This window comes from Arachis ipaensis, chromosome B4, assembly GCF_059453495.1.
Source record: "Arachis ipaensis isolate K30076 ecotype BB chromosome B4, ASM5945349v1, whole genome shotgun sequence".
Classification (NCBI taxonomy): Eukaryota; Viridiplantae; Streptophyta; class Magnoliopsida; order Fabales; family Fabaceae; genus Arachis; species Arachis ipaensis.
In genome coordinates this window covers 20,721,913-20,749,416 of record NC_142439.1, presented here as the reverse complement: position 1 = coordinate 20,749,416, position 27,504 = coordinate 20,721,913, and the positions used below count along the sequence as shown (strand labels likewise).

General features: G+C 36.6%; 3 pseudogenes across 1 annotated transcript; 2 read left to right on the top strand and 1 right to left on the bottom strand.

Annotated features, from left to right (window-relative positions):
* Positions 1-2,284: 2,284 nt before the first annotated feature.
* On the top strand, positions 2,285-2,978 carry LOC110271456 (putative purine permease 4; annotated as a pseudogene).
* Positions 2,979-2,986: 8 nt separating this feature from the next.
* LOC110270558 (putative purine permease 4) lies at positions 2,987-20,380 on the bottom strand (annotated as a pseudogene).
* LOC107622413 (gamma-soluble NSF attachment protein-like) lies at positions 20,379-27,223 on the top strand (annotated as a pseudogene). The gene is made up of 9 exons (XR_015880978.1): positions 20,379-20,549; positions 25,155-25,197; positions 25,290-25,374; positions 25,454-25,613; positions 25,765-25,902; positions 26,009-26,087; positions 26,217-26,296; positions 26,405-26,534; positions 27,109-27,223. The product of XR_015880978.1 is annotated as a gamma-soluble NSF attachment protein-like (transcript).
* Positions 27,224-27,504: the final 281 nt, after the last annotated feature.

Sequence of the window (27,504 nt, the reverse complement as noted above, 5' to 3'; positions counted from 1 at the left end):
ATTATTAAATTCATAAAATGAGAAAAAATATTAAAATAATAATTAAATAAAAACAGAAAAATAGTATTATAAAATTTATAAAAAACAATAATAAATAAAGCAAACCTCTAATAAAATTTTTATTAAAAATTTAAACTGTAAACAAATTTAAAAAAATGGTATCAAGGTCAAATTAATAATTTTAAGAATATAACTCATTTAATCTATGTCACGTGTCAAAAATCTAATATATAATAATCTATTCAACGAATGAGATCAAACCCCACGTTTTAAACGTCTTTGCCTGAGTATTTGCCTCTGGCAAAAATACCAAAAAAAAAAATTATTGTTACAAATAAGCATTATTGAATAATCCCAAATTTTCAACTTTTTAATGATATTCATTATTATGAAAATACTTTTTATAATTATATTTATATTTAATAGCCATTAATAAAAAGCTGAATTATTTTACTGTTCATAAAATATCTAATTTTATTATAATTTATACTTATACTATATAATATACATTTGAAATTTTATGAGATGATATCTTGCTAACTTCAGAAGCATGCACTAACAAAGATACATATAGGTATGATTTTAACTTTTAAACAATTAGTACATCTTGAAGGATGTTTTATTTTTTTGTTGGGGTGATTATTTTTCCATACACTCAATTTAGAGATAACTTCAAGACATGCACTCATAATTTACTTCTTATATATATAAAAATTATAGGCATTATTTTAACATTATTTTTTAAAATAATTAACACATTTAATTTTGTTCTTATGTTTATGCTAGAATTGTTTAAACATAAATATAAGAGCAAATATATATATATATATATATATATATATATATATATATATATATATATATATATATATATATATATATAATTTATGTTTTTTTAGTTTTACTTAAAAATATATTTTATCAATTTTTATATATTATTTTTATTTTAGTAAGTAAATATTGATTTTATTATAAAATTAATTAATAATATCTATTCAAATATCTAAATTAAAATAATAGGATAATATAAAAAAAATTATTTAAGTTGATGTTTATTTTAGTAAATTTTTTATTTAAAAGTGATTTTAAATTGTGCAATCTAAATATTTATTTTATTATAATTCATTTTGATATAAAGATTGCCAAAAATAAATCACCTTTAAGACAAACTTATATTTCATCAAAATCAAATTTGCGAAAACAATTTTATACAAATTTCTGTTTGTAAATTATAATCCAAACACACTACGTGATGATCAAAAATAATAAATTCTGATAACCTTTAATATTGGTTTTAATATGTGAGATTGGTTTGCTAGGTGGTATATATGTCTTTTGAAATCTTTTCCTTTAATCATGTGTGACTCTAATTTGATATTTAAAAATTAAATTTAATTCTTTTAAAATAAAAAAATAATAAAAAATAAAGTGAAACATTAATCATTATTAATTTATCTTTTCATTATATATGAATTTTATTATTTTAATTTAAGAATAATCAACATCTTATTTTATTACATTACTAACTCTTTCATTTTAAAAAAACTTGATTTTTAAAAGTTAATAATACTAGTAACGGATTCAAAAATTTTAAGCAAAGGGGCCAAAATCTAAACATTTGTATAATCAAATATTTCATAAAATTTTTTTAACAAATATCATGTTAAAATAGAAATTTATAATAAAAATATAATTTTATGTTTTAATGTAATTCGTAACAAAGTATTTCTCTAATATTTTTTATGTATGAATTTAAAATAATGTAGTAAATATAATATATAAAATATATTCATATTAAAAAATATTTTACTTAATATATTCTAATTTTAATATTATGAAAAAATTAAATAAAGAAAAAATAAATTAATTTTATATATTCTTAATACATTTAATTAGAAGTTATTATAAAAATTAAAATATTTTTATATAATAATAGATATAAAAATAATAAAAAAAAACCATCGTCACTAAATATATAATACAATATTTGATTTTACAAATGTTTAAATTTTGGGCCTTTTGATTAAAATTTTTGGATCCGTTACTAGTATTATTAATTTTTTAAAAATCAAACTCTTCTAAAATGATAGAATTAGCAATGTAATAAAATAACATGTTAATTGTTCTTAAATTAAGATAATAAAACTCATATAATAAAAATTACAATTTAATGATGATTAATCTCATTTTATTTTTTATTAATTTTTTTATTATAGAAGAGCTAAATTTAATTTTTAAATCTGAAATTAGAATCACACATGATTAAAAGAAGAGCTAAATTTTATTTCCTCTCTTACTCATCCTCATTTTCCTCCCATATTCTCTCCTCAAATCCACCATCCAAAAACCCTTTACCGATTTCAACAAAAAGATTCTAACTTTATCGATCTTCGTTGGAATCATGTTGGGAATCAATAATCTTCTTTTCCCATGGGGGTTTCGTATCTTTCAGTTTCAACCTCGTTGCTTCTTTCTTTTCAGCTTGGTTTCAATCTCATTCTCTCCGTTATCATCGTGAAGCAAAAGATAACATTTTCGAATCTCAACACCGTGATTCTCATCACGTTGTTCTCGCATTAAATTCGAGTAAAAAAAAGACCCAAAGGTGTAACGGAGAAGCAGTACTTCATCGGATTCTTTTGCACCATTAGCGTAGGTTTGTTGTTTGCTTTGTACCTTCCCGTTGTGGAGAAGATCTACAAGAAGGTTTATTGCTATGAGATGGTGATGGAGATGCAGCTGGTCATGCAGATGACGGCGACGGCGCTGGCCACCGTGGGAATGGCATTCGACGGCAGATTGTCCGAAACGAAGAGAGAAGGGAAAGAGGTGTCTGACAAAGGAGAAAGGGTTTACGGATTTTGATCGTGGCAACCATCTTGGCGTGGCAGTTTTGCTTCATCGGCACGGCGGGGATTGTTTTCTTGACGTCGTCGTTGACCGTAGGAATTTGCATGACGGCGCTGTTGTCCATGAAGCAAAACTGTCACGCCAAGATGGTTGCCACGATCAAAAATCCAATAAACCCTTTCTCCTTTGTCAAACACCTCTTTCCCTTCTCTCTTCATCTCCGAGAATCTGCCGTCGAATGCCATTCCCACCGTGGCCAGCGCCGTCGCTGTCACCTCCATGACCAGCTGCATCTCCGTCACCATCTCGTAGCAATAAACCTTCTTGTAGATCTTCCCCACAACGGAGAGGTACAAAGCAAATAATAACCCTACGCTAATGGCGCAAAAAAATCTGACGAAGTACTCCTCCGTTACACCTTTGGATTTTTCTCTGCTCGAATTCAATGCGAGAATGATGGAACTCAACGTGATGAGATTCGAAAGGGTTATCTTTTGCTTTACGATGATGACGAAGAGAATGAAATTGAAATCAAGCTGAAAAGAAAAAATAAGCGGCGAGGTTAAAACTGAAAGATACGAAACGTCCATGAGATAAAAAGATTATTGATTCCCAACATGATTCCGACAAAGATCGAGAAAAGTTTTGGATGGCAAATTTAAAGAGAGAATATAGGAGAAAAATGAGGATACGTAACAGAAGAAAATCCGCCCACTGAACCCAAGTTGAAACCCATTTACTTGAACCTTTGTGGGTGAAATAATACTTTTAAGAGCATGTTTGAAGAGAAGAAACCACAAAGGAAAGAAAATAATTCAGAACCAGAAGAGACATGTGCCTCTTGTTTGTTATGGATTTTTGATCTGTTGTTGCATGCGCTCTTGTGTTTTTTTATTGCCCATTTCTGACTCTTCGTTTTTTTCAATGTTAGATTCTATTTCAAGTGCTTGTAGTTCTTGTTGGTTGGAGCCCTCTCTATAGAAGAGAGTGAGACACAGGGAGACAAGGGAGATTTGATAAACACAAACAAAAAACTTATGGAAGCACAAAATTTATTGGATATAATAATGATAAAATCAAGGATGTAGTACTCTTTGTAGTAGCGGTCCTTATATATCGTATTAACAATCGAAAGATGGTCGAAAGAAAAGATCTCTATTTGACAGGGCTTCTTTCCTTTTGCCGCATTTCGTTCAAAGGGTTGAAGGGAGATAGTGCATCAAGCTGTTCGCAAGGGCCAACTTGATCCTCTTCCCCAGGATCCCAGATGAGGAAACCCTAGGAGAGCCGCCGACTCCAACTACCGTCCATGTACGATCCCTACTAGATCTGACAAGCAGTGACAATTGCCCTATGAAGACTCGCTTTCGCTACGGCTCCGGTGGTTTCCCTTAACCAAGCCACTGCCTATGAGTCGCCGGCTCATTCTTCAACAGGCACGGGGACAAAAGGAATTCAAGTACAAATTGTGGGATGTAAGACCCAGAATCTTTGAAAAGTCTTATTATGATCAAGTCTCAAATCCTACAGTTATTTATAGCCTTAATTTCAGAAATTATTTTATTAAAGATAATTAAGGCAGATTGTGATTTATTGAATTTGAGACAAGTTATGATTTATTATCCAATTTGATAATTATTGGATTATTTTCTATAATTATATTATAAAGTTGGTAGTTGCGAAATAATAAGGATTTTATATGATTTGGACTAGATAAGTAATATTTTAAATATTAATACTGCTACTTTGGAAAAATAAAGGGGTTTAATTATATTATTTCTAATTATTTTGATTTGGGCATTTTATGAAAAATAATTTATGAAATTGATGAGCAAATAGTATTTTCTATACATAATTAGTGTTGGATTTAATTTGGGTTTCAATTACTATATTATTCCCAATTTTATGTGGAATTACCCTAATGCCCTTAACCCTAATTTTCAAAATGAAACCCTAACCCAGTAACCCATGACCCGGTCCCCTTCTCACCCAACCCAGCAGCAAACAAACGCCTTCCCCTTCCCAAACCAAAACGCAGCAACGACTGCAGAATGAAGCAAAAGAAAGAAAGGGGTTAGGAGGAAACGGGAAGAAGGAGAGGGGAGACGGGAGGAACAGCGCCGGCAAGGAGCCACTATTGCCGCCGCTTCACGAAGAGAGGAAGAGCGCGAGCCAGGGCACGCGAGACGGGGCAGCCACTGCTGGGTCTCCGTTCTGCCTCGCAGTCACCACTGGAGCCGCACCCAGTCCCTAGTCGCCGCTGCGCCGCCCAGGACCGCCGTCGCGTCGCGTCGCCGTCTGCACCAGCGCCGAGGGGACCGCGCGGGGAGGAGAGACGCGCGAAGGAGAGAGCGGATCTGAGGCCGAGCTAAGGTCCAGCCACCGCGTCGGAGCCCATTCACGTCGCCAGCGTCGCCGTCCCCTCCAGCTGCGTCGCCACCGTACGTGCCGTGACCTCCAGTCGCGCCGTAGCCATCGTGCTTGCTCTACCGCCGGGAAGCTCGTCGCGGTTGGGGTCTCACCGCCGACGTCCCTGTTGTGGCTGGTGTTGTCGCCGGAGAACCAACGATGAGGAGGGAACTGCGCCGCCGTGCCTGGCCACTGGAAAAAAAAAAAAAAAAAACCCCGCTGCCGTCGCCGGAAACACAGTCGGTAAGGGTTTTGGATTTGGTTTTCATTCGTTTAAGATTCTGGAAGCTTTATCGTCTCTGTATGTGGGTTCCAGGCACCATTGCCGGAGTCCGGTCGCCGCTGCCGCTTGGGGTGGCTGCCGGGCTGCCGCCGAACGGTTCGGAGACCGCCGCTGTTTCGGTTCAGCCGTTCCTCCTTCGGTTCGGTAAGCATTTTCGGTTTGAAAGTCTTTTGGTTACTATTCTGTTATTATACGCTGAGGTTTGTGGCGTTAATTTCTATACGATTGAGTTCGGTTGTTGTATGTTGTGATTAGAGTTGTTGAGACTGTTGCGAAAGTGGCTTGGAACCGAGGTTTTGGCTGCCGGGATTTGGATTGTTGATTTCGGGTTGAGGCGAAAAGGATTCTGTGACGCGTTTAGGTTATGGAATTTGCGTTTGAGGTAGGGGCGCTTTCCAAAAAACTGTGTTTTATGTATTGGAATTATTACATATGGATACTGGTGCGAGATATTGTGTATTTGGTGATTGTATCTGCCTTATGTATTATTTGATTGACTCGAATGACTATGGATGTTGGTTTGGTTGAATTGTGGTGCGGCTTTGTGAAATGTAATGTCTGAAGTCGATTCTTTAAAGATTTGAAATATGAGTTTAATCCGTTGAGGATTAGTTTGAATTGAGTCAATTATTTTGATGATGTGAAAGATAGAATACTCTTGAAAGTCAGCCTGGGTCGCTTTAATTGATTTGGTTTTGATAAATGATTTAATGCTGAACCGATTCTTTAAAGCTTTAGAAATGAGTTAAATCGGTTGATATTGAGTTGATATTTGAAATGGTTTCCTTGAGATATGCCACTGAGGCGATTGTTGGATTTAGCTTGCTTTTGAATTGATTTCTGGTTTTGAGCTGTTGAGAAGGAATGAGAAACGGTTTAGTTGGGACCCGAACCGGGTGGCAAAAGTCCAAGTTTTAGGGGAGGTGCTGCCGAAATTTCTATAGAATCCGAGTCCTTATTTGAAATGTTAATTGGGGAATTTTGAGTTTAATGCCTTTCCTATCTATTTTGAGGATTGTGAAATTATGGCTTCTTTATTACCTTTACTTAGAACAATTAAGAAAGCAATGAAGTTATGCTTTGAAAGAATTATTGAAAAGAGAATCATGATTTATCCTTATTTTCCAAGAAGAACAGTATGTCTTTGGGTACAAGTCATTTGAAAGAGAATTTTGCTTTGAGGCTGTTTTAAAAGGTAAAACGGGTTTATGTTTTTCTCTATTAAACACAAAGATTGTCCCTTGGGAGAGTTTTCGTGATTTTAAAAGGAATTGGATTTCGATTGATGAGCCTCATTATTTTGACGTTTTAAATAAGATTCAAAGTATCTTTTGAACTCTAGTTTAACACAACAAAGATGATTCTCTTATCAGTTTGAAACGCTTCAGATTTAGTTATGGAATTGAAGCCGGTTTTGTTTAAGTAAAGGAAATGGTTTTGAAAGAAGTAAAGATTACGTGACTCGGTTTGGCTTAGATCCTATTTTCTTACTCAAATCAGAAAGCCAATGTTTTAATGATTTTAAATGAATTTGGTGAAATGAGATATGTTATTCTCCCCTAAAGACTTGGGACTCTGCCGAAAAACTTTTGTTATAAAATCCCATTGTTGGATGGGTGATTTTGAATATCTCAAAGAGGCTTTTAACTTGCCATGATTATGGAAGTTTTGGAAAGAGGATGCCGAGAGTGGCATTGTTTTGAAAGGAGAATTTACCTTGAGTAAAAGTGGCTTATGAGCCTGAGATGATTTGAGAAATGAGATCTTTAAAGCCAAGGCTGAAAAGAGTTGAAACTTGATTTCAAAGTGAAATGAGTCGAGAAAATGATTTATGGCTTAAATGCCGATTTCATGAATTTGATGATTTTGAATGTGGAAGTGTTGTTTTATTGAGAGCCGGAATGGCTGTGTATGTTTATACATATTGATTGGTTCTGGATTGAACCGTGAGCCGGAATGGCTGTGTATGATATGAATATTGGCTGGTTCCAGAATGAACCGTGAGCCGGATGGCTGAGATGGATGTTGATCCATGGATGAGATTGAATGCATGTTTATGCTGAATCATTGATATATATGAATGTTGCACTTCCACTATCTGAGATACGAGTTTCCCTGGGTAGTAGCAGTGGCTAGCCACCACGTGCTCCAGGTCGAGACTTGATACTCTGTTGACCCTATGTCGTAAGTGTGGCCGGGCACTGTGAAAGGCCCGGATGAGCTCGCCCCCATAAATATTCACCAGTGAGGGTGATGGATATGGATCATGATTATGATCAAGTTTATGATGAGTATAACTCGAGTTGGGGATGCACGACAGAGGGACAGTCCAATGGTTAGCTACCAGGACTTGTCGGGTTGGCTCTATAACCGACAGATGATATCATCAGCCACTAGGGACAGGCATGCATCATATGCATTTATGTGACATTGTTTGGGTGTGCATATTATACTTGGTTTGCCTATGTGATTAATTGCTAATTGTTCTACTTGTAATAACTGTTTGTTTGTGTTTGCATCTTCCTATTTGTGTTTGCTACTGGGACTCTGTTGGACTGTGGTGATTGGTTGATGGTTGGATTGTTTGGGCCTAGGGCCGTGGTTGGAATGAGATGAACCGATGGTTGATTTTGGTTTTGTGTTTCTGGTTTGAAATAAAATATGAAAGGCTATTTTGGTTCAGCATAGACAAACCGTTTTGAAAGGCTTTTGAGTTTTTGAGAATTGAACTGTTCCTCTTTCAGAAAAGATTTCCGATTCCTCTTTTATTGTAAACCGTTATTTTTGAAAAGAGGCATAAGACGGTTATGAATCACTGGTGCGATTATCTTCATGTATCCTATTACAGTAATTCCCAAAAACCCTCTACTGAGAACCCTTTCGAGGATGATGTTCTCACCCCCCTACATTTTTCCCCTTTCAGGATATGGGCGCAGAAGTTACGAAGAGCTTATTTAATTGTTGTTGTGATGCTCTGTATTGTTTTAGTTATGGTTTATTGTACCCTCGCCTTTATCTTGATATAATCTGTAAGAGGGATAGGAATTGTATTGGTTAATGCTTGTAAAGTTATTTATATGTATTTATGTATATATATATATGGATGTACTCTTTATGAGTTGTTGCAAGTTGTATGGTATTTATAGATGTACGTTATCGAACGAAAGTATTTTTGGGAGCGGTATCACGGTTTAAAGTTTTAAACAGGCTCATATTTTAGTATTAAATAGTATAAGTGTCGTCGTAATGTCCGAGCTATCAGAGTTACGCAGCCGGAAGCGTGAGCTTTGGTAGTTAGGGTGTTACATTATGGTATCAGAGCAGTTCTTCCTGTAGAGCCTGAGGAATGGACTGACTATGCTTCAGTTGCATACTCTGAGCGTTCGTCATGTATTAGGTCTTGTCGAATGACGAGAATTAGAGCTTTATGCACATGACAGTCTATTGATTAACGCTGTTAGTCTTGCATTGCATAATTCCTGATATTAAGTTTGGCCGGCTTAATACTAGTGAATTATGTATATGAAAGCACTGATGGGTTATCATAGATGATATACGAGTTTTGAGTAAAGCGAATCGCGGGTGTTGGGAACGATAGAAACTTTTTCTCGAGGCTATTCAGTTATGTGTCTTGAATTCTGTTCGAGTCGACCTGTTCTTTTATATCCTAACTTGAAGTTCTTGTTTGGTACTCCTCTTGAAAAGTAATTTGATGTTTCCACTCTATTCCTCTATTCATATGCATTCTTGTTTGATCTTAATTGGATATGCTTGTTTGGAATCCTTGTTGCATCTATATTTCTCTGTTTGAGCTCTTCTTAATTCGTGTGTTCTTTGATATAGCTTTGAACTTGTCTTAATGCGCTGTGCATTTTAACTCTTGGTTCCGAGTTCATTCTTAGAGAACTTGTTGATTCAGTTTTCCTCTTATTTGACAGTGATTACAGCTAATTTTGGGATTTTTATAAAAATTGCTGTTAATTAAATATACACTTATCTATATGTGGAACTTTAAAGATTTCTTATACAGTTTAACAACTATTTATTTCTAATGCCTCGCCTGTACCTTTACTGGTTTATAGAACTGCACCTACTTAAAATACAAATTGACTTTCTAGTAACTTTACTATAGTTCCAATGGACATCTTTATTTGATTGTGTATTTAGATATTTTCCGAAATACTGGAAAGAAAGGATTTTTCGCTTTTATTCCGGTTGAGTTTCGTTTGATAAGCTTTACTTAACTATTTTAAATTGAGTTTGGTTTAGCATACTACATGGTTTATGCCATTGTTGTTCTTTTGAAAATGTTGGATTCATAGCTTTCTTCTTATGAACGGACTGGTTCCTTCTTAAGCTTTTCACCTCTATGAATGTCATACGTGATTCTATTTTTAACTAATCTTTTACATCTTGTGAACATTACCATTGATCTTGGTTTGTCCCCTCTTGTGAATCTCATCCTTATGTGGGTCAGCTTGATTCATTTCAAGATAGTGCATTGTTTATTCTCCCATTATCTCTACAAGAGTTTTTAGTTAAAGATTTATCATTGAAAAATTACAAATGATTGAGTTGTCTTTTTCTATGACTTTTGTATTCTTTTGGATCAATTTAAAACTTGTTTGATGTTTCATGCCTAGTGAATCTTGTTTGGACTACTTTGGTTTAAGATCTTTTCTAGTATGGCTTGACTTTTTTTTTTGTACATCTTAAACTTCTTGAATGTTCTTCTGAGATGGTGATTTCAAGAACAGTTTTGGAGTCTTGTTCTAAACTTTTTAAAGAAGTTTTGAATTCTCTTTGAAGAAATATTAAACGGAATTTACTTTCTGTTGCTTGATTGAGATTGAAAACCATTGTTCAATTTTGATGAAGTTAATTTAAAAATTGGCAAGCGCTATTTTAAATGAGGTTTTGGAAAGCTCCCTTGTTTAGTGGAAATTGGTTCGTTTGTAATGCACCACTTATTTCCTTTACCAAATTGTAAGCAAATTTTTACTTCGGAGTTTCTTTTCTAAAAAGAGTTTAACTTCCTCTTTCGTACTTGTTATGAATGTTATACACGCTTGTTTGAATACGAAATTTTGAGAATTTTGAACAAGCATTTGATTACTTCCGAGTTTTTATGAACTGCTTTTGGTTTGGTTGTGCACCTAACTATCTTTCTAAAATATTTAAGGAAATATTTTAGCTATTAGCCAAAGTTGTGTGCATTTGTTTTTGGAACTCTACAAAATCTACTTCAACATGAAATTGAATTAAGGCAAAGCCACGATTATGCTTTTATTTTTCTCTTGAAGGAGGCTTGTTGCTTAACTTTTCTTTTAACCTGCAAAGTGATTTTTCTGCAAGTTTTTTATTCTTTTAAGAATAATGTATTCAGAAGTATTTTTAATCATGCCCTTGAGTTTTGTGAGCTTTGCCTTGGGTTTGAGATATTCTCTTTTGTAAACCTCATACTTCATCGACTCAGTTTGAGTTTGTTTCAAGCTGATGCGCTGGTTATCTTCTTGTTGATCCTATTGAACTTCTTTGATCTAAGGGTTATCTTTGAAGTTGTCAATTGAATTATGTCTAGCAAACTTTATTGCTTGAACATCCATGTTTATCTGGGATTGGATATATTCTTTCAAATCTATGACTATTGTCTTTGACATCCGTCTCTCCTTTCTAAGATCTCATATTCTTCTGAGTAGACTCGAGAATTGTTTTGGTATCACGTGCGACTTATAGACGTAGTAACGCGATGCGTTAGTTCTTTAAGACGTGATATGTATATATGGAAGGTAAAGCGGTAGGTGTGTAACGTTATGATGAGTTGTGGGTGTTTTATCCCTTGCAAACGAGCTTGCGGGTGTTAGGCTTATGTTTGGCTATGAGGTTGAAAAGTGTTTGACGGAGTTGGAAAGTTGAAGCCTTGAGGTGGATATGAGATTAGTGTGCGGAGGTTGAGCACGTCGTTTTAACTCCATCCTGTTTGATAGCCTTTGATGCCTTGCCCTTCTATCACATGATTGACCCATGTTATCTTTTGCATTGAGCCTACCTTGTAACGTTTGCTTTGCAATCACACTCCTACCTTTACATCCTTATGCTTATGACAATCAAAGTATTTGAAAATCGTATATATGATTATATTTTCAGATATTTTTGCTTCTTCCTTAAATGTGTTCAAAGGTGAACTGTTATGGAATTTCTTTCGTTTTGTATCAATTTTCGAGGGCGAAAATTTTTATAAGGTGGGTAGAATGTAAGACCCAGAATCTTTGAAAAGTCTTATTATGATCAAGTCTCAAATCCTACAGTTATTTATAGCCTTAATTTCAGAAATTATTTTATTAAAGATAATTAAGGCAGATTGTGATTTATTGAATTTGAGACAAGTTATGATTTATTATCCAATTTGATAATTATTGGATTATTTTCTATAATTATATTATAAAGTTGGTAGTTGCGAAATAATAAGGATTTTATATGATTTGGACTAGATAAGTAATATTTTAAATATTAATACTGCTACTTTGGAAAAATAAAGGGGTTTAATTATATTATTTCTAATTATTTTGATTTGGGCATTTTATGAAAAATAATTTATGAAATTGATGAGCAAATAGTATTTTCTATACATAATTAGTGTTGGATTTAATTTGGGTTTCAATTACTATATTATTCCCAATTTTATGTGGAATTACCCTAATGCCCTTAACCCTAATTTTCAAAATGAAACCCTAACCCAGTAACCCATGACCCGGTCCCCTTCTCACCCAACCCAGCAGCAAACAAACGCCTTCCCCTTCCCAAACCAAAACGCAGCAACGGCTGCAGAATGAAGCAAAAGAAAGAAAGGGGTTAGGAGGAAACGGGAAGAAGGAGAGGGGAGACGGGAGGAACAGCGCCGGCAAGGAGCCACTATTGCCGCCGCTTCACGAAGAGAGGAAGAGCGCGAGCCAGGGCACGCGAGACGGGGCAGCCACTGCTGGGTCTCCGTTCTGCCTCGCAGTCACCACTGGAGCCGCACCCAGTCCCTAGTCGCTGCTGCGCCGCCCAGGACCGCCGTCGCGTCGCGTCGCCGTCTGCACCAGCGCCGAGGGGACCGCGCGGGGAGGAGAGACGCGCGAAGGAGAGAGCGGATCTGAGGCCGAGCTAAGGTCCAGCCACCGTGTCGGAGCCCATTCACGTCGCCAGCGTCGCCGTCCCCTCCAGCTGCGTCGCCACCGTACGTGCCGTGACCTCCAGTCGCGCCGTAGCCATCGTGCTTGCTCTTCCGCCAGGAAGCTCGTCGCGGTTGGGGTCTCACCGCCGACGTCCCTGTTGTGGCTGGTGTTGTCGCCGGAGAACCAACGATGAGGAGGGAACTGCGCCGCCGTGCCTGGCCACTGGAAAAAAAAAAAAAAAACCCCGCTGCCGTCGCCGGAAACACAGTCGGTAAGGGTTTTGGATTTGGTTTTCATTCGTTTAAGATTCTGGAAGCTTTATCGTCTCTGTATGTGGGTTCCAGGCACCATTGCCGGAGTCCGGTCGCCGCTGCCGCTTGGGGTGGCTGCCGGGCTGCCGCCGAACGGTTCGGAGACCGCCGCTGTTTCGGTTCAGCCGTTCCTCCTTCGGTTCGGTAAGCATTTTCGGTTTGAAAGTCTTTTGGTTACTATTCTGTTATTATACGCTGAGGTTTGTGGCATTAATTTCTATACGATTGAGTTCGGTTGTTGTATGTTGTGATTAGAGTTGTTGAGACTGTTGCGAAAGTGGCTTGGAACCGAGGTTTTGGCTGCCGGGATTTGGATTGTTGATTTCGGGTTGAGGCGAAAAGGATTCTGTGACGCGTTTAGGTTATGGAATTTGCGTTTGAGGTAGGGGCGCTTTCCAAAAAACTGTGTTTTATGTATTGGAATTATTACATATGGATACTGGTGCGAGATATTGTGTATTTGGTGATTGTATCTGCCTTATGTATTATTTGATTGACTCGAATGACTATGGATGTTGGTTTGGTTGAATTGTGGTGCGGCTTTGTGAAATGTAATGTCTGAAGTCGATTCTTTAAAGATTTGAAATATGAGTTTAATCCGTTGAGGATTAGTTTGAATTGAGTCAATTATTTTGATGATGTGAAAGATAGAATACTCTTGAAAGTCAGCCTGGGTCGCTTTAATTGATTTGGTTTTGATAAATGATTTAATGCTGAACCGATTCTTTAAAGCTTTAGAAATGAGTTAAATCGGTTGATATTGAGTTGATATTTGAAATGGTTTCCTTGAGATATGCCACTGAGGCGATTGTTGGATTTAGCTTGCTTTTGAATTGATTTCTGGTTTTGAGCTGTTGAGAAGGAATGAGAAACGGTTTAGTTGGGACCCGAACCGGGTGGCAAAAGTCCAAGTTTTAGGGGAGGTGCTGCCGAAATTTCTATAGAATCCGAGTCCTTATTTGAAATGTTAATTGGGGAATTTTGAGTTTAATGCCTTTCCTATCTATTTTGAGGATTGTGAAATTATGGCTTCTTTATTACCTTTACTTAGAACAATTAAGAAAGCAATGAAGTTATGCTTTGAAAGAATTATTGAAAAGAGAATCATGATTTATCCTTATTTTCCAAGAAGAACAGTATGTCTTTGGGTACAAGTCATTTGAAAGAGAATTTTGCTTTGAGGCTGTTTTAAAAGGTAAAACGGGTTTATGTTTTTCTCTATTAAACACAAAGATTGTCCCTTGGGAGAGTTTTCGTGATTTTAAAAGGAATTGGATTTCGATTGATGAGCCTCATTATTTTGACGTTTTAAATAAGATTCAAAGTATCTTTTGAACTCTAGTTTAACACAACAAAGATGATTCTCTTATCAGTTTGAAACGCTTCAGATTTAGTTATGGAATTGAAGCCGGTTTTGTTTAAGTAAAGGAAATGGTTTTGAAAGAAGTAAAGATTACGTGACTCGGTTTGGCTTAGATCCTATTTTCTTACTCAAATCAGAAAGCCAATGTTTTAATGATTTTAAATGAATTTGGTGAAATGAGATATGTTATTCTCCCCTAAAGACTTGGGACTCTGCCGAGAAACTTTTGTTATAAAATCCCATTGTTGGATGGGTGATTTTGAATATCTCAAAGAGGCTTTTAACTTGCCATGATTATGGAAGTTTTGGAAAGAGGATGCCGAGAGTGGCATTGTTTTGAAAGGAGAATTTACCTTGAGTAAAAGTGGCTTATGAGCCTGAGATGATTTGAGAAATGAGATCTTTAAAGCCAAGGCTGAAAAGAGTTGAAACTTGATTTCAAAGTGAAATGAGTCGAGAAAATGATTTATGGCTTAAATGCCGATTTCATGAATTTGATGATTTTGAATGTGGAAGTGTTGTTTTATTGAGAGCCGGAATGGCTGTGTATGTTTATACATATTGATTGGTTCTGGATTGAACCGTGAGCCGGAATGGCTGTGTATGATATGAATATTGGCTGGTTCCAGAATGAACCGTGAGCCGGATGGCTGAGATGGATGTTGATCCATGGATGAGATTGAATGCATGTTTATGCTGAATCATTGATATATATGAATGTTGCACTTCCACTATCTGAGATACGAGTTTCCCTGGGTAGTAGCAGTGGCTAGCCACCACGTGCTCCAGGTCGAGACTTGATACTCTGTTGACCCTATGTCGTAAGTGTGGCCGGGCACTGTGAAAGGCCCGGATGAGCTCGCCCCCATAAATATTCACCAGTGAGGGTGATGGATATGGATCATGATTATGATCAAGTTTATGATGAGTATAACTCGAGTTGGGGATGCACGACAGAGGGACAGTCCAATGGTTAGCTACCAGGACTTGTCGGGTTGGCTCTATAACCGACAGATGATATCATCAGCCACTAGGGACAGGCATGCATCATATGCATTTATGTGACATTGTTTGGGTGTGCATATTATACTTGGTTTGCCTATGTGATTAATTGCTAATTGTTCTACTTGTAATAACTGTTTGTTTGTGTTTGCATCTTCCTATTTGTGTTTGCTACTGGGACTCTGTTGGACTGTGGTGATTGGTTGATGGTTGGATTGTTTGGGCCTAGGGCCGTGGTTGGAATGAGATGAACCGATGGTTGATTTTGGTTTTGTGTTTCTGGTTTGAAATAAAATATGAAAGGCTATTTTGGTTCAGCATAGACAAACCGTTTTGAAAGGCTTTTGAGTTTTTGAGAATTGAACTGTTCCTCTTTCAGAAAAGATTTCCGATTCCTCTTTTATTGTAAACCGTTATTTTTGAAAAGAGGCATAAGACGGTTATGAATCACTGGTGCGATTATCTTCATGTATCCTATTACAGTAATTCCCAAAAACCCTCTACTGAGAACCCTTTCGAGGATGATGTTCTCACCCCCCTACATTTTTCCCCTTTCAGGATATGGGCGCAGAAGTTACGAAGAGCTTATTTAATTGTTGTTGTGATGCTCTGTATTGTTTTAGTTATGGTTTATTGTACCCTCGCCTTTATCTTGATATAATCTGTAAGAGGGATAGGAATTGTATTGGTTAATGCTTGTAAAGTTATTTATATGTATTTATGTATATATATATATGGATGTACTCTTTATGAGTTGTTGCAAGTTGTATGGTATTTATAGATGTACGTTATCGAACGAAAGTATTTTTGGGAGCGGTATCACGGTTTAAAGTTTTAAACAGGCTCATATTTTAGTATTAAATAGTATAAGTGTCGTCGTAATGTCCGAGCTATCAGAGTTACGCAGCCGGAAGCGTGAGCTTTGGTAGTTAGGATGTTACATTATGGTATCAGAGCAGTTCTTCCTGTAGAGCCTGAGGAATGGACTGACTATGCTTCAGTTGCATACTCTGAGCGTTCGTCATGTATTAGGTCTTGTCGAATGACGAGAATTAGAGCTTTATGCACATGACAGTCTATTGATTAACGCTGTTAGTCTTGCATTGCATAATTCCTGATATTAAGTTTGGCCGGCTTAATACTAGTGAATTATGTATATGAAAGCACTGATGGGTTATCATAGATGATATACGAGTTTTGAGTAAAGCGAATCGCGGGTGTTGGGAACGATAGAAACTTTTTCTCGAGGCTATTCAGTTATGTGTCTTGAATTCTGTTCGAGTCGACCTGTTCTTTTATATCCTAACTTGAAGTTCTTGTTTGGTACTCCTCTTGAAAAGTAATTTGATGTTTCCACTCTATTCCTCTATTCATATGCATTCTTGTTTGATCTTAATTGCATATGCTTGTTTGGAATCCTTGTTGCATCTATATTTCTCTGTTTGAGCTCTTCTTAATTCGTGTGTTCTTTGATATAGCTTTGAACTTGTCTTAATGCGCTGTGCATTTTAACTCCTGGTTCCGAGTTCATTCTTAGAGAACTTGTTGATTCAGTTTTCCTCTTATTTGACAGTGATTACAGCTAATTTTGGGATTTTTATAAAAATTGCTGTTAATTAAATATACACTTATCTATATGTGGAACTTTAAAGATTTCTTATACAGTTTAACAACTATTTATTTCTAATGCCTCGCCTGTACCTTTACTGGTTTATAGAACTGCACCTACTTAAAATACAAATTGACTTTCTAGTAACTTTACTATAGTTCCAATGGACATCTTTACTTGATTGTGTATTTAGATATTTTCCGAAATACTGGAAAGAAAGGATTTTTCGCTTTTATTCCGGTTGAGTTTCGTTTGATAAGCTTTACTTAACTATTTTAAATTGAGTTTGGTTTAGCATACTACATGGTTTATGCCATTGTTGTTCTTTTGAAAATGTTGGATTCATAGCTTTCTTCTTATGAACGGACTGGTTCCTTCTTAAGCTTTTCACCTCTATGAATGTCATACGTGATTCTATTTTTAACTAATCTTTTACATCTTGTGAACATTACCATTGATCTTGGTTTGTCCCCTCTTGTGAATCTCATCCTTATGTGGGTCAGCTTGATTCATTTCAAGATAGTGCATTGTTTATTCTCCCATTATCTCTACAAGAGTTTTTAGTTAAAGATTTATCATTGAAAAATTACAAATGATTGAGTTGTCTTTTTCTATGACTTTTGTATTCTTTTGGATCAATTTAAAACTTGTTTGATGTTTCATGCCTAGTGAATCTTGTTTGGACTACTTTGGTTTAAGATCTTTTCTAGTATGGCTTGACTTTTTTTTTTGTACATCTTAAACTTCTTGAATGTTCTTCTAAGATGGTGATTTCAAGAACAGTTTTGGAGTCTTGTTCTAAACTTTTTAAAGAAGTTTTGAATTCTCTTTGAAGAAATATTAAACGGAATTTACTTTCTGTTGCTTGATTGAGATTGAAAACCATTGTTCAATTTTGATGAAGTTAATTTAAAAATTGGCAAGCGCTATTTTAAATGAGGTTTTGGAAAGCTCCCTTGTTTAGTGGAAATTGGTTCGTTTGTAATGCACCACTTATTTCCTTTACCAAATTGTAAGCAAATTTTTACTTCGGAGTTTCTTTTCTAAAAAGAGTTTAACTTCCTCTTTCGTACTTGTTATGAATGTTATACACGCTTGTTTGAATACGAAATTTTGAGAATTTTGAACAAGCATTTGATTACTTCCGAGTTTTTATGAACTGCTTTTGGTTTGGTTGTGCACCTAACTATCTTTCTAAAATATTTGAGGAAATATTTTAGCTATTAGCCAAAGTTGTGTGCATTTGTTTTTGGAACTCTACAAAATCTACTTCAACATGAAATTGAATTAAGGCAAAGCCACGATTATGCTTTTATTTTTCTCTTGAAGGAGGCTTGTTGCTTAACTTTTCTTTTAACCTGCAAAGTGATTTTTCTGCAAGTTTTTGATTCTTTTAAGAATAATGTATTCAGAAGTATTTTTAATCATGCCCTTGAGTTTTGTGAGCTTTGCCTTGGGTTTGAGATATTCTCTTTTGTAAACCTCATACTTCATCGACTCAGTTTGAGTTTGTTTCAAGCTGATGCGCTGGTTATCTTCTTGTTGATCCTATTGAACTTCTTTGATCTAAGGGTTATCTTTGAAGTTGTCAATTGAATTATGTCTAGCAAACTTTATTGCTTGAACATCCATGTTTATCTGGGATTGGATATATTCTTTCAAATCTATGACTATTGTCTTTGACATCCGTCTCTCCTTTCTAAGATCTCATATTCTTCTGAGTAGACTCGAGAATTGTTTTGGTATCACGTGCGACTTATAGACGTAGTAACGCGATGCGTTAGTTCTTTAAGACGTGATATGTATATATGGAAGGTAAAGCGGTAGGTGTGTAACGTTATGATGAGTTGTGGGTGTTTTATCCCTTGCAAACGAGCTTGCGGGTGTTAGGCTTATGTTTGGCTATGAGGTTGAAAAGTGTTTGACGGAGTTGGAAAGTTGAAGCCTTGAGGTGGATATGAGATTAGTGTGCGGAGGTTGAGCACGTCGTTTTAACTCCATCCTGTTTGATAGCCTTTGATGCCTTGCCCTTCTATCACATGATTGACCCATGTTATCTTTTGCATTGAGCCTACCTTGTAACGTTTGCTTTGCAATCACACTCCTACCTTTACATCCTTATGCTTATGACAATCAAAGTATTTGAAAATCGTATATATGATTATATTTTCAGATATTTTTGCTTCTTCCTTAAATGTGTTCAAAGGTGAACTGTTATGGAATTTCTTTCGTTTTGTATCAATTTTCGAGGGCGAAAATTTTTATAAGGTGGGTAGAATGTAAGACCCAGAATCTTTGAAAAGTCTTATTATGATCAAGTCTCAAATCCTACAGTTATTTATAGCCTTAATTTCAGAAATTATTTTATTAAAGATAATTAAGGCAGATTGTGATTTATTGAATTTGAGACAAGTTATGATTTATTATCCAATTTGATAATTATTGGATTATTTTCTATAATTATATTATAAAGTTGGTAGTTGCGAAATAATAAGGATTTTATATGATTTGGACTAGATAAGTAATATTTTAAATATTAATACTGCTACTTTGGAAAAATAAAGGGGTTTAATTATATTATTTCTAATTATTTTGATTTGGGCATTTTATGAAAAATAATTTATGAAATTGATGAGCAAATAGTATTTTCTATACATAATTAGTGTTGGATTTAATTTGGGTTTCAATTACTATATTATTCCCAATTTTATGTGGAATTACCCTAATGCCCTTAACCCTAATTTTCAAAATGAAACCCTAACCCAGTAACCCATGACCCGGTCCCCTTCTCACCCAACCCAGCAGCAAACAAACGCCTTCCCCTTCCCAAACCAAAACGCAGCAACGGCTGCAGAATGAAGCAAAAGAAAGAAAGGGGTTAGGAGGAAACGGGAAGAAGGAGAGGGGAGACGGGAGGAACAGCGCCGGCAAGGAGCCACTATTGCCGCCGCTTCACGAAGAGAGGAAGAGCGCGAGCCAGGGCACGCGAGACGGGGCAGCCACTGCTGGGTCTCCGTTCTGCCTCGCAGTCACCACTGGAGCCGCACCCAGTCCCTAGTCGCCGCTGCGCCGCCCAGGACCGCCGTCGCGTCGCGTCGCCGTCTGCACCAGCGCCGAGGGGACCGCGCGGGGAGGAGAGACGCGCGAAGGAGAGAGCGGATCTGAGGCCGAGCTAAGGTCCAGCCACCGCGTCGGAGCCCATTCACGTCACCAGCGTCGCCGTCCCCTCCAGCTGCGTCGCCACCGTACGTGCCGTGACCTCTAGTCGCGCCGTAGCCATCGTGCTTGCTCTACCGCCGGGAAGCTCGTCGCGGTTGGGGTCTCACCGCCGACGTCCCTGTTGTGGCTGGTGTTGTCGCCGGAGAACCAACGATGAGGAGGGAACTGCGCCGCCATGCCTGGCCACTGGAAAAAAAAAAAAAAAACCCCGCTGCCGTCGCCGGAAACACAGTCGGTAAGGGTTTTGGATTTGGTTTTCATTCGTTTAAGATTCTGGAAGCTTTATCGTCTCTGTATGTGGGTTCCAGGCACCATTGCCGGAGTCCGGTCGCCGCTGCCGCTTGGGGTGGCTGCCGGGCTGCCGCCGAACGGTTCGGAGACCGCCGCTGTTTCGGTTCAGCCGTTCCTCCTTCGGTTCGGTAAGCATTTTCGGTTTGAAAGTCTTTTGGTTACTATTCTGTTATTATACGCTGAGGTTTGTGGCGTTAATTTCTATACGATTGAGTTCGGTTGTTGTATGTTGTGATTAGAGTTGTTGAGACTGTTGCGAAAGTGGCTTGGAACCGAGGTTTTGGCTGCCGGGATTTTGATTGTTGATTTCGGGTTGAGGCGAAAAGGATTCTGTGACGCGTTTGGGTTATGGAATTTGCGTTTGAGGTAGGGGCGCTTTCCAAAAAACTGTGTTTTATGTATTGGAATTATTACATATGGATACTGGTGCGAGATATTGTGTATTTGGTGATTGTATCTGCCTTATGTATTATTTGATTGACTCGAATGACTATGGATGTTGGTTTGGTTGAATTGTGGTGCGGCTTTGTGAAATGTAATATCTGAAGTCGATTCTTTAAAGATTTGAAATATGAGTTTAATCCGTTGAGGATTAGTTTGAATTGAGTCAATTATTTTGATGATGTGAAAGATAGAATACTCTTGAAAGTCAGCCTGGGTCGCTTTAATTGATTTGGTTTTGATAAATGATTTAATGCTGAACCGATTCTTTAAAGCTTTAGAAATGAGTTAAATCGGTTGATATTGAGTTGATATTTGAAATGGTTTCCTTGAGATATGCCACTGAGGCGATTGTTGGATTTAGCTTGCTTTTGAATTGATTTCTGGTTTTGAGCTGTTGAGAAGGAATGAGAAACGGTTTAGTTGGGACCCGAACCGGGTGGCAAAAGTCCAAGTTTTAGGGGAGGTGCTGCCGAAATTTCTATAGAATCCGAGTCCTTATTTGAAATGTTAATTGGGGAATTTTTAGTTTAATGCCTTTCCTATCTATTTTGAGGATTGTGAAATTATGGCTTCTTTATTACCTTTACTTAGAACAATTAAGAAAGCAATGAAGTTATGCTTTGAAAGAATTATTGAAAAGAGAATCATGATTTATCCTTATTTTCCAAGAAGAACAGTATGTCTTTGGGTACAAGTCATTTGAAAGAGAATTTTGCTTTGAGGCTGTTTTAAAAGGTAAAACGGGTTTATGTTTTTCTCTATTAAACACAAAGATTGTCCCTTGGGAGAGTTTTCGTGATTTTAAAAGGAATTGGATTTCGATTGATGAGCCTCATTATTTTGACGTTTTAAATAAGATTCAAAGTATCTTTTGAACTCTAGTTTAACACAACAAAGATGATTCTCTTATCAGTTTGAAACGCTTCAGATTTAGTTATGGAATTGAAGCCGGTTTTGTTTAAGTAAAGGAAATGGTTTTGAAAGAAGTAAAGATTACGTGACTCGGTTTGGCTTAGATCCTATTTTCTTACTCAAATCAGAAAGCCAATGTTTTAATGATTTTAAATGAATTTGGTGAAATGAGATATGTTATTCTCCCCTAAAGACTTGGGACTCTGCCGAGAAACTTTTGTTATAAAATCCCATTGTTGGATGGGTGATTTTGAATATCTCAAAGAGGCTTTTAACTTGCCATGATTATGGAAGTTTTGGAAAGAGGATGCCGAGAGTGGCATTGTTTTGAAAGGAGAATTTACCTTGAGTAAAAGTGGCTTATGAGCCTGAGATGATTTGAGAAATGAGATCTTTAAAGCCAAGGCTGAAAAGAGTTGAAACTTGATTTCAAAGTGAAATGAGTCGAGAAAATGATTTATGGCTTAAATGCCGATTTCATGAATTTGATGATTTTGAATGTGGAAGTGTTGTTTTATTGAGAGCCGGAATGGCTGTGTATGTTTATACATATTGATTGGTTCTGGATTGAACCGTGAGCCGGAATGGCTGTGTATGATATGAATATTGGCTGGTTCCAGAATGAACCGTGAGCCGGATGGCTGAGATGGATGTTGATCCATGGATGAGATTGAATGCATGTTTATGCTGAATCATTGATATATATGAATGTTGCACTTCCACTATCTGAGATACGAGTTTCCCTGGGTAGTAGCAGTGGCTAGCCACCACGTGCTCCAGGTCGAGACTTGATACTCTGTTGACCCTATGTCGTAAGTGTGGCCGGGCACTGTGAAAGGCCCGGATGAGCTCGCCCCCATAAATATTCACCAGTGAGGGTGATGGATATGGATCATGATTATGATCAAGTTTATGATGAGTATAACTCGAGTTGGGGATGCACGACAGAGGGACAGTCCAATGGTTAGCTACCAGGACTTGTCGGGTTGGCTCTATAACCGACAGATGATATCATCAGCCACTAGGGACAGGCATGCATCATATGCATTTATGTGACATTGTTTGGGTGTGCATATTATACTTGGTTTGCCTATGTGATTAATTGCTAATTGTTCTACTTGTAATAACTGTTTGTTTGTGTTTGCATCTTCCTATTTGTGTTTGCTACTGGGACTCTGTTGGACTGTGGTGATTGGTTGATGGTTGGATTGTTTGGGCCTAGGGCCGTGGTTGGAATGAGATGAACCGATGGTTGATTTTGGTTTTGTGTTTCTGGTTTGAAATAAAATATGAAAGGCTATTTTGGTTCAGCATAGATAAACCGTTTTGAAAGGCTTTTGAGTTTTTGAGAATTGAACTGTTCCTCTTTCAGAAAAGATTTCCGATTCCTCTTTTATTGTAAACCGTTATTTTTGAAAAGAGGCATAAGACGGTTATGAATCACTGGTGCGATTATCTTCATGTATCCTATTACAGTAATTCCCAAAAACCCTCTACTGAGAACCCTTTCGAGGATGATGTTCTCACCCCCCTACATTTTTCCCCTTTCAGGATATGGGCGCAGAAGTTACGAAGAGCTTATTTAATTGTTGTTGTGATGCTCTGTATTGTTTTAGTTATGGTTTATTGTACCCTCGCCTTTATCTTGATATAATCTGTAAGAGGGATAGGAATTGTATTGGTTAATGCTTGTAAAGTTATTTATATGTATTTATGTATATATATATATGGATGTACTCTTTATGAGTTGTTGCAAGTTGTATGGTATTTATAGATGTACGTTATCGAACGAAAGTATTTTTGGGAGCGGTATCACGGTTTAAAGTTTTAAACAGGCTCATATTTTAGTATTAAATAGTATAAGTGTCGTCGTAATGTCCTTAAAGACTTTCCTTAAACAATCTTTGTTAGTTCATTTTTAGCTTCCTTTCCATATGGCATTGCACTTTCAGGAGCATCAATTCCTTATGGCAACTACATCAGCACACAAATCTCAAATCCAGCATTTAATTATATAACCTTCTCTAACAATCAGAACCTAGAACCCTAACAATCAAAAGCATACCTTCTTTAACAATCAGAACCTAGAATCCAAACACTCAAAAATAATACACATTCAGAAACTAAAAATCCCAAATACAACAAACTGCATAAACAAATACAATAATCAAACTGATTTTACCCACATAAAAGTAGGAGTAACGAATCCGTAGCCACAAAGGAATTTGGTTATTGTATTTTTGTGGGAGTAACATTAACCATCATAAAAATATTTATAAATAGCACCCCGTTTTTGTATTTTTGGAAGAATTTATAATTAAATATTTACCCCTGTATTTTTTCTTTTTACACATTCTTCCTTTTTCTTTTAATCATAGTTTCAAAAGAGACGAGACATTTGACTCTGCTAGGGTTCTTGCCTCCTTCTACCAGGTCGCTGGTTCTCTATTCCTCTCCCTCTGTGGTCCCTATCTCTGATCATCGTGCACCGTCGTTGGTTCTCTGCTCCTCACCGTGCGCCGTCGCTACTGCTCTGCTCCTCCCCGTGTCTCGCGTTCATTGGTGGGTGATCTCACCGTGTCTTGCTTCCGTGTCTGCTCGAAGTCGAAGCAACATTTCTTCTCTTGTCTGGACTCACTCTGGCTCTCTGCTTTAGTTCGGTAGTTCAATTCAAGTATCTCTCTCAATTTAGTTTCTTTCTTCTCGAAGTTTCAATTTTTAAATTAAGAAATGGAAATAATATGAAAGAGTCTAATCTGCCGCCGCGCAAAACGCCGTTTTTTGCTCCTGCTTGCTTCTCCTCCTTCTTGGAGCTTTTGCTCTGGTAGCTTCTCCTTATCCATTAACGTGCCTTTGCCTCCTGGATCTGTTTCTCAATTTGCGTTCTAACTTCTCACTTTTAGATCTGTAACTAAATTCACGTCCTCTTGTTCTGATTACTTCAATGATTGTTATATACTAATTATTCTAATTACATCCTCTCTCAATAATATTTTCGATTTCGATTTTGAATTCACTCTTAATTATTCTTTCTAGCATTTCATCTTTCATGAGGCTTTGATAATTGACTGGATGCTCTTTATTTCTAACTCTGTATGTTCTCCAGTTTTTCGGCTGCATAGCAAATGTTTTGCTGATAATCTGTTTCCCTGTCTCTTTACTTTTGCAGCCTTCCCCAATTAAATCTTGTTTAAAATATGGATGATGGACTACTGAATCTTTATTGCTGTTTTTGGTATTTTATTTATTTAAATTTTTTAGTGGCTAGTCTGATAGGATGTCCTTAAAATTTGTAGTATTTTAGGCTGCAGATTGGAGTAGTGCTACTTCCCTTTATGAACAGGCTGGTAAAACAATATTATTTATTCATACCTTAAATTCTGATAATATAGATAGAGATGTATGAAAATTAAAGCATGTAACTCTTTAATTTTGGCAGCTAATCGATTTAGAGTTGCCAAGGATTATGAGAGATCAAAAGCAGCATATGAGAAAGCTTCCAAGGGACAAGAGATGCTTGCTTCGTATCCTTATTTATAACTGGTTGTTCTATAATCACTGTGAAAGGATTCTGTGTTTCTGTGTCCTTGACAAGTAAACCAGCCCTTGGGATGCAGCTAAGCACATGGAATCAGCTACTAATATGGCAAAGGAACTCCGAAACTGGAGAGAAGTTGTGAGCTTCTCTCGAAAGGGCGTCGGAATTGTACATTGAGTGTGGGAGGCCACAACCTGCATCAGATGCTGTTGCAAAGGGAGCCCGGTATTGTTTGGTTTCTGTTTTCATTTTCAGTGTTCTATGCTTTAAGGATTTTGTTAAAGAACAAGTGAAAACAAACAAAATGAACTTTATGGCTTGGAGATGCTGAATTATGTAAATGATATGTAGCTTTCTTTATTTTCTCACTATGCAGTGCTTTGGAAGAAACCATGCCTGAAGAAGCTATTCAGCTATATACTGATGTCATTACAATTCTTGAGGAAGATGGAGGAGGACAAATGGCCTTTGATCTGTATCGTTCTGCTACTGCTGTTTATATAAAACTTGAGAAGTAAGTCTGTGTAGTAAAGTATGAAGTTCCATTCAAAATTTTCTACCAATTTTCCTTGAATGCTGATTTTGCAACATTTTCCGGGGTATGTTTTTGTAACACAAAGGTATTTGGATGCTGCGCCTCTCCAATTGAAGTTCGGCTTAGCAGCTTCCAAGTGTAATGCTACCAATAGCCAGTGCAAGGTTAGGATTGATTTAATTTTGCATTCTGCATTTGAACTGTAACTGTATATATATTGTATGTTGCTGTGATGGAATTTGCTTGTTATTTTTAGGGAGAAATTCCTCTAACAGAGATGCTCATAAATGCAGGCATATCTCAGTGCAATTATTATCTACCTTTATACTAATGACTACAAGCAAGCAGAGATGTGTTATAATGACTGCTCTCAGTGAGTTTCTGCCTCCTCTCTTGTTAGTTTCCTTTACTATAAAAGATTGAATGTCACTTTAATCAATTATTAATATCTATGGATAATATGGTTGTGTGGTGTGTCTAGGATTGATGCTTTTTGCAAAAGTGACCAGAATCGCTGTGCTAGCAATCTCCTTGCTGCATACTCAGATGGAGACATTGAAAAAATCAAACGTATTGCCCAATCAAGCAGCATTTCAAATCTTGACCACTCGGTAACCTAAGTTTGTATATATTACATTTCCTGTGTATGATCATATTCAGATTTCATACAAGGTGGTTTTAGAAGAAGTTCTAATAACTGTTCAGTCAGAAAATTCATACATCAGAGAATCAATTTTTTAGAGTGTAATACCGATATCAGTTTCTAAAAGATTTTTAATCCTCAACAAATTTTAATTACCAAATCAGGCTTTAACCTTTTATTTTATTAGACGTCAAATTTTGGTAAAAGGTTAGACAAATCGATCCCTATTATTATGTAACAAAGACACAACAGTTGCTAAAAATTTTTAAAATCCTCGTATTAGTTCTTCTATATTAATGAACAGTTTGATGTTAAGACCGATTAAAATATTTGAAGAACAAAATATTTGACTACAAATTTTCTTAGAAATTAATTTGGGATATTACTTATTTTTCACTATATATTTTGTTACCCTGTCCCTAATTACATTGATTTCTAATGTAAGCATACTGAGTGGTAAGAAGTAAGAGCTTGTGGCACAATTCTTGTGATGTGAACTAGCCTTTGTATGAGACTTAGTATGTGAGTTTTGAATTCTACAGATGATTAGGCTAGCAAGGAAACTGCCAACAGGAGATGTGAGTGCATTGAAGGGTAACACTGGCAGACAGGAAGACCAGCCTCTGGATGAAAATGACCTCACTTAACAATTTTCCGGGCCACATTTCTTTTATTAATTTTTCGTTTCTGACGTACCATAAGAATATTTTGATCTTAAGAACAATGAAACTTAAAAAGAGGTTTGGTGTACCAAGTGTTCAATCTTATTCAATGTAAAGGTGACAAAAATTGTGAATGCTATGCTTTATAAACATGTCTTGGTATACTAGGCCCTGTAGGAGAACAATACTGAAATATGAACTTAAAAGAGAGTAGCCAAGGACTTGAAAAGAAGATTTTTAAATATTATTCCTGAATTGTTTCACTTAGAGAGTGAT